Here is a 13,230-nt window from a genome sequence, read left to right as displayed (position 1 = left end):
CTTTTCTCTTCAGGTTAATCAATTTTGATTGTATTTTGGCATTTTGGGTCATTGGTCAATCTTCAATATCATAAATGAGTTTTTCCCAAATACTATATAAGGTGTATGGTATGAATGTAAGGTGTATTTGTCTGATAGATACCAGTATTATCATTTTGTATGCTAGACTGTTGTATCATCCACTCAAGACTCATCCGAATCACTCTTATTGAAAAGTAAAAAAGGCCAAATAAATTAATGGTATTGCGGACACTGCATGACGACCTTTTTCCACAATAACTTGGTATCAAAATACATACAAAAAAGAAGACGTGGTATGATTAAAAATGAGACAATTCTCCTCAAAAGACCAAATGGTACAGAAACGAACTATAGGTTACTATACGGCCTTCAAAAATAAACAAAGCTTTCACTGCATACTCATCTATAAAAGGCCCTGAAATGACAAGGTAAAAGAAATCAAACGAGTAAACTAACGGCCTAGTTTATATACAAATTCTTAACGAAAAACAAATATGTAACACATCAACAAACGAATACTACTGAATAACAGGCTCATGACTTAGGACATATAATGAATACCATGTCTACAGCATTTGACAGGGCACCCCTGTAATGTTAGTTTTACTGCAAAAACAAGAAGATTATTTTTCTGTTTGTCTTTTTCATTTTTAGCCATGGCGTTGTCAGTTTGTTTTAGATTTACGAGTTTGACTGTCCCTTTGGTGTCTTTCGTCCCTCTTTTATTCAGTAAATTTATTTTAATAAATTGTTAGATTTACATTCTATGTATCAGTATGAGGGTGGTAATTGGGTACCTTCATGACCAGGGTTGGCAAAAGCCCGGGTTGTATGAGTATTGCCCAGCCCAGTGGGATATACTGGGAAAACTCGGGTTTTACTGGGTTTAAGTGTGTAATACTGGGCAATACTGGGTAATATAGAATACTGGTCTATATTTTATAGAGGATTCATTGATGCAATACAAATGTAATACATTCAAGATATTTATAACCTATTCTGTATGTCTGGAATGGTAAACTGTAAATATAAACCCCAAAAAATCATTTTTTCTTCTTCAAATAAATGTAACTCCTTTTAACATGATTAAGAATTAACAGTTACATGGAAGAAAAAATACTTTTAAATAATGTATATGTACTATCACTAATAAATAAATAATTATTCAGATTAGTATGCAGATTTATTTATGTAACAATAATCAGTTTATTCAATCTATGAGCGTTAATGACATGACCCTTTAGGGTGTTCATTTAGCAATATAAATGTGTATAACATTTAAAATTAACAATTCACTTAAACACTGCAATAAAAATGCATTTTGCAACTTTGGATTATAATTAATTCATTTTGTTATCATTAAAACAATGCTTGGTAATTAACAAGGTATCCTTAAATATGCAAATCTTGTAATCTGTCTACACAGAAGGGAATGAAATTGGAATTTTCTTTGTTCTAGAATGACTGCCAATGGTTATCTGTCTAAAAAGTATTTATTTAGGTGTAATACTATGACTATGAGCAAGTCTTAACTATTTTGTGTTAAAATAAGCTTAAAAATCATATTGCCCAGTAATGCCCAGTATTACCAATTTCTGGGAGTATTGTCCATCCCGGGAAAACCCGGGTTTTTCCACCCGGGAATTCCCGGGCGGGTAATACTTTGCCAACCCTGTTCATGACGAATATTGATGAAATTTCTTGCCAAATGACGTAAACGGTAATTGTTGGAGCATGACAATAAAATGTACACTTTCTTTTAGAAGATAAAAAAAAATATGCTGATTTTTCACTTATCACGTGATTTTTTTCGAAAAAAATTACGGTAACTATAATTATTTGAAACCTCTGACGAATCACGGTAAAACTTTATTCAATTTAACGCTCATGGTAGCTGCAAATTAAATTTAAATATTTTAAACACAAACAGATAAAAATGCAAGAATGTGTCTTTACCCTCAACTAAAGGCATAATGGTGAGTTCAGTATGTACAGGTCTAACATCTTTATTGCTGTAATGCAAATACAGGAATACTTTCTCAGATTATTTCCCAAACTCCAAAATATGTCATGAAATTAATACAAGTAAGAAGTCACCTAATTTTTGCAGACTATTAAGTAAACATGTCCTACTCATGGGACTGGTTAAAGTTTAAGATAATAGTGGTTTTATCTTAAGAATGATCAATATAGCTGCATTTATAAATCCCTTACGTCTATAATTTCTATTGAAGTCTGTTAAATGGAAGTATGTCTTCTAAGAAATTTGTTTAAGTTAACAACAAAATAATGGGATTCATTTAATAATCAAATGAATTGGTATGTCCTACACGATATAGATATTAACCAAGATATTTATATGCGAGTTGACTTTTGAAAACAGTCGTCTAAATGGAAAAATAATTGTTAATAATCCAGTGCTATATTTCCCTGTGTGTTTTGTATATAAAATTACTGTCCTAATGTTTTGTCTAATTTGGTTTTGGCAACTGCCATGTAGTAATTTGATGGGAAATAGTTCTTTGTTTCAACATGAACAAATGTCATTGACATTTCCATCCTTTAAATGTTATTGAAAAGAAAAAGTTTATGTCAGTGGACTTAATTTATATTTTGTATGTAGATATGTTAGGTTTTCTTAAAAGTTTCTATTTGATTTTAATTAGCTATATTTTGCCTTATTTTCTTGTACCATTGATTGTTTGAATCAATGTTCAGTTTTGTAATTCCTCCTATATTTTGTGCAGATTATTGGTTCCATATCATTTCACTTGAGTTCACTAACAGGGCCTGGACAAATTTTCGAGGTTAAAGTGATAATGTAAATGAAGAGCTCTAATAAAGTAATTAATTGGAAGTAATTAATCATGTCAATTTGTGTTCTGTTAAATTGTTCCTTTTTAGAATTGTTACACTATGAAGACTGCTTTACCTATATTTTGACTATATGATTTATCATGTCTGTTTATTTCACTAATCATCGTAAACGGAATTTGACGAGACTGTCACCAAAGTGAGAGTTTGAGCGCAAAAAACCAGGTTTAATCCACCATTTTCTACATTTGAAAATGCCTGTACCAAGTCAGAAACATGACAGTATTTGTCCATTCGTTTTTTATGTGTTTTGTCATTTGATTTTGCCTTGTGTTTATGGACTTTCCGATTGGATTGTCCTCTGATATTTGTTTTTCAGGTATTGTATTCATATGACACATTCAAGATATAACTCTTTATTTTAGTTATGACATTATGAGCAGATAACTCTGTATATTAATTCCATGGCAGTTTATAAGGAGATGATTCCGTGTTTAAGTTATATGACATTATAAGGAGTAATTTCTGTCTTTTAGTTATATGACATTATGAGAATATATAGATATAAGAATATATGGTAATAGTTCCAATGTGATCAATCAGAAACATCTGTGAACCGAATACCAAGCAGGACATTCTGTTCATGGAATAACATATATAAATATTAACAATGAGGGTCGGTTGAAAACAAACTAAATTTTACGACAAAAGAGATGATTTCAGCATCCCAATTGTGAACTTTCCATTTCTATGAGCAATATTCCCGCAGCGCCTGCATACAGAGCGTTTATCACCAAATTAATATGATATACCTGAGCTTGTTTTTTCCTATCATAATTTTCTTGATAGAAGATTGTTGCTCACAAGGAATATTCAAACGAATAGTTTTAAATGGTGAAGTTGAAATTATTCCTTCGTATATTTACGGACGCCATCATGAATTGGTTGGCCGTTAGAGAATAACCGTTTCACAGATGATATCGGATATGTTCCTTATGTTGTAAAAACAATACCCTTCCCTTTTCACGAATGTGACCTACCGAATAAGATTATTCACGGCGGGTGCCACATGTGGAGCAGGATCTGCCTACCCTTCCGGAGCGCCTGAGATCATCCCCAGTTCTTGGTGGGGTTTGATTTGCTTAGTCTTTAGTTTTCTATAGTGTGTCTTTTATACTTTTATTTGTCTGTTTGTCTTTTAAATTTTTGTTATGGCGTTGTCAGTTTATTTTCAATCTGTGCGTTTGACTGTCCCTTTGGTATCTGTCGTCCCTCTGTTATAATTACATCAAAGAACAGAAATAAACAGATTGACATCAAGACGAGCATCTTGAAGTCCTTTATTTTGTATGTACTGTATAATGGTCAATCAAATTACAAGATAATGAACAGGTTTTGTCACTATAGTTTTATCTAACCTTCCAAGGTGCAGCAATATCACAGATTTAAAGGAGTACCGTTTCAAAAATGTTTGACTAATTATAACTTTCAGAAAAAAAAAATATAGCACTCAATTTTCTTATTAGTTTTTCTTTCATTTTAATCATACAAACTAGAACTGATGGGACTCATTAATAGTATTAGAAATATTTATGTAACAATTATTTGACTGATTGACTAGAAATATCTATCAAAAATTCGAATGGAGTTTAAATATGCTCTTTAAATTCCTTTGATGTCAGGAGCAATTATACATATCTAAATTTTGCTACACTATTAGGGAATACAATACATTTCCTCTGTCATTACAGTGGCTGGTTTTCCTGTTTTGATTGAAGGTTTACTCTCATATAATGTAAATGTTGTTAAGTTCATTTCATTTGTGAGCCTCATGGCATTTAACAGTTTGATATATATCTTTTGTTTACTATATTACAAATTTAATAAATCTAAATGTGTTGCACTGACAGATAATTATAGAGGATGAGGACTTTGATAATTATCACATCATAACTTCAAAAAGCTTATCCTGAATTAATTCCTTGAATCAAAATTCATACCCATATAAAATAATGAAATTTTTATGTTAAATTGCAGAGATGTTGATCTTATTATACATGTTAAATAAGAAGTCATGAAAGCTTATAGACCAGGATCAGAGATATTTAGTGCCCTATCCAAACCATTGCGTGGGAAAATACATCCGCAGGTCAGTGGGATTTGGTTTTATTGTACAAATTCTTACAAAAATAAATTTCATAGAATTGTAATTTTGCTGTTTGGTTTATTAAAAAATGTGTTACATTGGGATACAAATGATTGGATAGAGGCATGTACTAATAGAAGGCTCTTAATGCTAATAAATGTGGTTACAATTAGAAATGTTGTATGATTTTGAGCCTGGCCAACAAATATTTCAGAATGATCTTAAAGGTTAGCATTTTTAAAGTATTATTAGAAACAATTAAAATCAACCAACTGCTCTTCTTTGAATTAAAAGCAACATTTTCTGATATGATAAGTGCAAACCAGCATGACAAACAGGAAGCTAACCAGATAATCCATGACAAACGAGCCTAAAAGTACATTTCCTGGGTGACACAAGTTTCGATACAATACCATCTTTCAAGTGTTCACTTTCTAGTACTTTGCTGTGAAAGAAACATCTGTAAGCATAATTGTTTGTTAACAATCATTTGTATGTGATATATATGTATTGCTTTGTGACTGCCTATGGATATATTGTGGCTCATTAATTTGTTTTGAATGTAGGTTTCACGGAGATGTTATCGGCTGTTAGAGATATACGCTAGTGAAGACACTCCAAGTAAAGAGGACAGCTAACTGACCATAATTAACTTTTATAGCATAACATAGAAAAAAAGTTGTTGTAAAGTAAATGATAATAAAAGAAGCTACAAAACAAATAAATGTCACCAATAAGGCTTATTTCCTGTGTATCCATTTCCCGGATTTTTGCGAATCACTAGTTCAGCTTTTCTGTCAGTAATGATAAACATTAAGCATGGGTGTTTGTTGAATTTAAGGTTTCGTCTGTATTCACATGTAAATGTCATTGTCACCTAGCAGTAGGACAACCGGAAGCGCCTGAGTAAGGATTTCGCCGCTCAGTGATACGGTTCACTAGTCGACGTTGTCAACACGTAATGGCGGCCATTATTTGACGTTGGATTTGGCATTCCATGCTGAAAAGTTGCATTTATGACATTCTTGGATGCTTAATCTTTATGCTGAATAACACAAAAGGTAATGGTTTATACCAGATATTTTAGTTAATTACTATCAAATAAGTCGGATCCAAAGAAATGATTTAAACGGCAAAAATAAAATCAGACATGAAAATTGAAATCCAATATATCATCATTTCCTTATAATATACTAGTATTTAATCAACTATATACTAGTGAATTACTTTCGGATTTCGGTCTAAGGTATCCGCACTTGTCTCCGGAAATATTATACCCACACAAGTTGTCAACATCCGTTTCTAAAGGTGGCACGGTAGTATTTCCTGGCCATAAGGGATAATGATAGCCTTTTTAGAATTTTCACCACTTTCTAACACTGCAAAAAATTCTACATTCACAGTTAACTGAAGTACTTTCATTTTACCATTCAGAAATGAATTTGGATATGTACCATGACCGTTTACTTTTTTTGCTATTTTTAAAATCCTAAGGCCACTAGTACTTTTAGGTCTTTTATGGTGCAGTGAATGCAAAATTTTAAAAAATTCTCAAAAATTCATTTTCATCTGTATATAAAATTATTTCATATTTTTCTACACCTGATTCATCACTCAGTTTGGGAAAGTATGTTCAGTTGATACTGTATTTTTTGTCCAATCACACTGTTTAGATACATTTACCTAAGTAGGGTACACAAAAGAGCAACCTAAATTCTGGAAAGCAAATACTACCGTGCCACCTAAACTGGTCAAGGTGTTCTTCACGATCTCCATGGAAAATATTCACGCTTTCACTTTTTGCTCAGATAATAGAACATTGTAAATCTCTAACTGAAAATACGGACCCAAATGAATCAAATTCGAAAGCACGTATGATCACGTTTCATGCCGATTGCAAGTTCTCGAAAAAGGGGGGTACACATGTAATTTCAATGCCCCATAAATTGCAAAATATAGGCTACTGAGGCACCACGAATTTTGATGAACGTCTCGGGTTCAACTCAAAAGTGGACCCCATACTGGGCCCATAGGCGGATTTAGGGGGGGGGGTGCAGGTTCCCTCTTTTTGGGAAAAAATTTGGTTGCTTATATAGGGAATCAATGAAGCGTGACTAGAGCCCTCTTAGGTCAGGCAGTGGGCCCCACCTATGAAAATTTCTGGATCCGCCACTAGACCCACTTTTACTGTTGGATGTTTTATACCAGGTATAATATTTCATTCAGAAAAAAATATTTGTGTCCCTGATTTCATATATATATATGTCATGTACATATGTACACCAAAATGTAAAATTCATAAAAATTAAATCTTTCATAAACATAAAATACAAAAGGAAAGCGATACAGGCACAGGCTCCTCTTTCCCATACACAAAAAATAATAGATAGCCATGCATCCTCTAAATTCATATCTCATATTTTAAAAGAAATTTACACATTGAAATTAACCACTGAATCACCCACCCATTTCAGAGATTATACATGTACATGTATCTCATGACCAGGAATTATTACAAATTTGATATGCCTGTACAGATTCTTTATATCCATTATGTTATATTATTCCTATAGGCTTTAGTCATATATATATTTTTACAACTAATCATGCTAATTATCATGCTACTTAGAAATGATAATCCATTGACAATATTAATTTCTTTCAAAAAATGTACTCCAACTTGATTGATATCATAATATTATATCAAAATAATGGTGTTATGACAGTGGTGGTTCATTGATTCAAATTAAAACAAGGTTGTGAGTGCCCTGAAAATGTAAAAAAAAATCAGCTTGCATATATATATATTTATGTACACTGTACACTATTATAATACATGTTTTCTTTGCCTGTAACTTTTATGTATTGAGCAGAAATTTATAATAATAGATATATAAAATTGCGAAAGGAAATGGGTTATGTGTCAAAGAAACAGCAACCCAACCAAAGAGCGGACAACAGTCTACAGCCACCAATGGGTCTTCATTGGATCAAGAAAATATGGGTTTTTTTGGTAATTTATTTGGCAAATTTGTTTTCATGTGTTGATAATAACAATGCAAAATTAATTAAATTTTGCTTTGAATAATTATAGATTTAGTAATTGTATGTACATTTGCTTTATATTTACAGGATGGAGAAAGATGTTCACTATGAATCAAAAATTCAAAACAGAGGACTTTTATATATCAACAAAAACAATTGCAGTACATGCACATATACATGTATAAAAGGTATGATATACATACATGATACAGCAAGAAAACAGTAATCAAATGGAAGAGTAATCAAATGGAATGTCAAATTATTTTGTTTAAAATAGAAAACAAGATGACTAGAATATATTAACATGATTAGGGTAAGAAATCCAAATGTGTCTGTTCAGGGTAACACCAGTGGATTATTTTACAATGCGCTATGATTTCAATCTCACAAATATGAAACAAAACATGATAGACAAATATGAATTAACACTATTTTGATAATGAAATAGACTGAAAATATTTTACATTTAACAGTCAGACAAGAAAATTGCCAATGAAATAAATTTGGAATGGAAGTTAAAATTTATAGTTTATAGGTCCAAGAATCATACACAGACTTTAAGACCAAATGGTATACTTTTAATAGTTTAAAGATTTTATGCTACATGTATTATCTATGCTGTATAATTTCAAGATAGTTTCATTTGGATTTAAAACTTAATTTCAAGAATGAAGGGTTCAGTAATTTAAGATTCATTAATAAAGATTTAAAACAATATAAGGGAATTAACTCTTACATGATGTGCATCATATTCATATCCATGAGAATGTCAGAAGTGTTTAAATAAACTTGAACATTTTTTCAGATACATGTAAGAGAATGACTTAAGCAGACCATATTTGGGTCAATGATGCCCATAACAATGAAATATAATATATTAAAATTATCATTTATCATTTATCATTACTTTTCAATTGAATCAACAAACTTTAATAATTTAATAACAAATTTATTGTTTCATTTTCAGTACACTGTCAGCATGGTCAGAAGAAGAATTTTACTGGAGGATTAAAATTTTGATACCTGGAATCAGCAATGAATATGAAAATGAAAATGAGATATATTCATGTACAGAATGGTAACCGATGTGGTTCAATTGTTTATTAGCAGACATTTTTGTTGAACTTATGCAGGATTGAATAAATGAAACTTAAGCTGACTATGGGCTCAATGTGTAGTAAAAAGAGGATTTTGAAATATATGCAAGATTCATCAACATTACAATGTGCACAAGTGAAATATCACCTTATTTAGTAAAAAAAAAATCAGATTATTGACTCAGTTGTTTTCATGAAAAAAAAGTTTCAAAGCAATATCACTGTTGTATACTTAATAAGATTCCTCATTTTTCTTGAACCTGCAACTTTTGTTGCAGAAAGCTCTACAAAGAGATAGGGATCTTTCCACTATGGAAGTGGGGTTAGGTAACTACTCAAAAGACTTATATGTTAAAGGGTTGAAGACCTGGATGCTTCATCCTTGGTATATAGATGCCTCATGTTAAGAAGTTTCTCTCAGGGCACATGTCCAATGTCCTTGACCTCATATTCATGGTTCAGTGACTTCTTGTAAAGAAAGTTAAGATTTTTTGTAATGTTAAATTCTCTCTCATTATAAGTAATAGGATAACTATATTTGGAATGTCATACCTGGCAAGGTCCTCATGCCCGTCAGACAGTTTTCACTTGTCCTCTTTTCATGGATCAGTGAACAAGGTTAAGTTTTGGTGGTCAAGTCCATATCTCAGATACAACATGTATAAGCAATAGGTCTAGGATAGTTGGTGTATGGAAGGACTGTAAGGTGTAAATGTCCAACTCGCAGGTGTCATCTGACCTTGACCTTATTTTCATGGTTCAGTGGTTATACATGTACATGTAGTTAAGTTTTTGTGTTTTGGTCTGTTTTTCTTATACTATGAGCAATAGGTCAACTATATTTGGTGTATGGAAGATTTGTTTTCTGTACATGACTGCCTGTAACAGTTCATCTGACCTTTATCTCATTTTCATGGTTCATTGGTCAATGTTTTGTTTACTTGTTTAATGTTAAGTTTGTGTGACAGTTGTAATAAAGCTTTATATTTAGGACCATCAACATAATATCAATGATTAGAAAAGAAAAAGCGAGACATTTCAGCGTGTGCACTCTTGTATTGTATACTTCTGAAAAACGAAAATATCCCTCTGGACTTGAGTGTTTCCCTTTTATTTTGCATGCGTGTACTTTTACCTTTTGGCTAATTCAAGTGTTACCATTCCAGAATTATTTGACTATTTTCATGTTAAAAAAGACTCTTACCTTTTACCCATATGTTGTAAAACTCTATTTTCAAGAATTGAATCACAAGGATGAATTTGATCAAATAAGCTCACTTTTGGATACTTATCACATATCACATACTTAAATTATCTATTAAATTGAAAATGGAAATGGGCAAGGTGTTAAAGAGACAACCCTATCAAAGAGCAGAAAACATGTCTGTCAGAGCAGAAACAATAGTGTGCTTAGATTGATTTCCTTCACTTTTGCCCTATTATTGAGATTTAGTGAAAGAATTTTAATTCTTTTATCCCTATCAATTTAGGGAGAGGGGAATCAGTATTCAACACTGCATTACTACATGTATATATCCTACCACCAGTAACAAATGTATAATATAAACAACCATGCTTTGAACATAGCCCTGTGACTGAAAGGAGAAAAGAGATGCACAACATATAAAACATATTCCATATGGCTAGCTACATTATATCATTTAAAATACTTCATTGATTTTTTTTTAAAAGTGGAACAGTTTTTTGTAATAAGTTATTTACTATAGGTACTACATTTCCCTTTCAGTTTGCCTGCTTAAGGCTTGATTACAGTTCTAATATGAAAATCAGAAGTTTGAGTATGACTTGCCAATGAGACAACTCCTCGCCAGATACTAAATGACTTAATATAGATCTCTGACAGCCTTCAACATTTATTATAGCAGACCCCTAAATAACATGACACAAAACTACATGAAAAGGAATATTCTGTGTCTTTGAGCAAAAGTGAAATATGTTTAATTAAAAATAAAAGCATATAATGCAATGGATGCAGATTAATAGTCAATCCAGAAAAAAAATCCTACTATAGATCTCCAATGTTATAGTTTATGTGGATTATCAAAAAAAGTTGGCAACAAACTTTTACATTCTTCATTCAAATAATTTACATTAAACAAAATAACAAAAAAAGAGATGAACATATAGGCCTACTGTTGAATGGATATAAAGGTAGAGCACCTAGGACAGACAAATACTAGTACAAATGCACCAGGATTCTCTTCGAATTCCCACCACCTAGAATAGCAAATGGTCGCCCCCTTTCCCCCCTATGCATAGATACATGTATATGTAATACTAATATAGTAATCATAAATAATCATTTTCCTAAGAAACTGCAGATTTGAAATATATATGTAAAGTCATGAAGAGGCTGAACCTTCACTGCAAATCAGAAATTGAGAACTATAAGTCCTAAAAATTATGCATGCCTTTGATAAAATTAAAAGAGCAAGCCCCCCTCCCCCTTTTGACAAAAAAAAAGAAACAAAACACATAACGATAACTGTATTAATGAATGAAAGGAAAATTATGAACGAAATCGATATGACCAAACAGATAAGTTGTTCATTTCAAAAACTCAGCGGCCGGTAACAATGTGCACGAAATGAATCTTTTCTCAACTTTAATAATAATAGTCTTTATTAAAGTACGATGTCAACAATCTCATGATGTTGATGCAGGCCTTTAACTGTTAGTTTACCAAGTAAAGCCTGGTTTGGTATAACGTTGATATGGTTTCAACATACTGCCTGACTTTCCTGACATTAAGATAAACAAAATTTATACAAAGTCTACAAAGAAGAAAAGATTCCAACTTTTACTGACATTTTACGTTGACATTTTCGGCGCCGGAAATTGACAACGTTGATCTATGTATTGACACAACATCGGATGGGGTCGATTCCGGCATATTCTGTTAAAAAAAATCAGTAGCACTTAAAATTTAATGATGTTTTAAAATAAATTCATTTTGTTTCAATGATATTTAGTTGATAATTAATTTAGAGAGATGAATAGCTATCGTGTACTTCAGAAACAAGGGGAAAGGAGGACCACGCCCCCATAGTGGGGACATACAAAATAAAGATGACCGTTCTCCATTTCTACTCGATAGAAGTGCCTAATTTTTTTATAACATCTGTATTATGTACCAAAGATTATAAAATGCAAGTATAAAAAAAATCGAGGCGGAGATTTTTTAGAATCAGCTAATAATTATAGCGGACCAATAAACGTAATAGACAAATAAGCGAAAATGGCGCCTTCTTCAATTTCGAAAAAAAATCTATAATTTTACAATTTATTGACACATATTGATATTTTTATAGGGGTTACATATATAAGGATTCAGCTATTCTTGATAGTTGAATGAATATTTACTTTAAAAACAGAATATTTCCCAATTTCTAATTCTACCGGCCATGCTAGGAAAAACCTATAAAAAAATGAGACCCCTACTTTAAAATGGGTACAATTTTTTGCCCTACTTTGGACACCTCTTTTCTTTACGGATTTCGATGTGAAAAACTAGCGAAATTACGATGTAAAAAATTCGAGGTAATTGGAGGATATGCTTTTTTTTTGTACCCCTTTTTAATATCGCTATTTTATTCTATAGTGCAGAAAATCGAAATCCGAAATTTTATGTTCAGATGTGAAAAAATAAGATTTTCTTTAATTTTTTTGTTCAAACATGAAAATAATAAGTAAACTCATATATTTTTCTTTTATAAATGTGCTTACAATCAACAGCATTGACCGACGGTACTTTGCTGTAAACGAATGAATATTTTGTACAAAAGCGCGCCATTTTTCAGCTGACGTCGGCCGACGCAAAATAGTCCAATTTTCGGCGTAGGACTACTGAGCGCCGCCGAATCACATTTTGGCCAAAAAGGCACATCCGGTTGTCCTACTGTAGTACCTTATTACCATGATTAGCACTTTGATTGATTTTCATTTTCTGTTTGAAGTTTTTTTTCATGACAAATAGTGAATTTAAACAACACTGTATTCTGCACTTGTATTATCAACATAATGAATATGTTTTTACAAACTGATCAATAATATTGGTGACATCAATAAGTTAAATCTGTGATGTTT

The 13,230-nt window shown here is 31.7% G+C and overlaps 1 long non-coding RNA gene across 3 annotated transcripts; it reads left to right on the top strand.

Annotated features, from left to right (window-relative positions):
* Positions 1–5,865: 5,865 nt before the first annotated feature.
* LOC134714773 (uncharacterized) lies at positions 5,866–9,185 on the top strand. Of its 3 annotated transcripts, none has more exons than XR_010106580.1 (3): positions 5,866–6,042; positions 8,114–8,214; positions 8,994–9,185. It is a non-coding gene; the product is annotated as an uncharacterized LOC134714773 (long non-coding RNA). The 3 variants fall into 3 exon arrangements; XR_010106579.1 differs by lacking the exon at positions 5,866–6,042 and adding an exon at positions 6,706–6,853; XR_010106578.1 differs by lacking the exon at positions 5,866–6,042 and adding an exon at positions 6,706–7,189.
* Positions 9,186–13,230: the final 4,045 nt, after the last annotated feature.

The sequence above is a fragment of the Mytilus trossulus genome, chromosome 4, assembly GCF_036588685.1.
Source record: "Mytilus trossulus isolate FHL-02 chromosome 4, PNRI_Mtr1.1.1.hap1, whole genome shotgun sequence".
Lineage (NCBI taxonomy): Eukaryota > Metazoa > Mollusca > Bivalvia > Mytilida > Mytilidae > Mytilus > Mytilus trossulus.
Note: the sequence above shows the minus strand (reverse complement) of the source record. Positions and strands in the feature narration are given on the sequence as shown.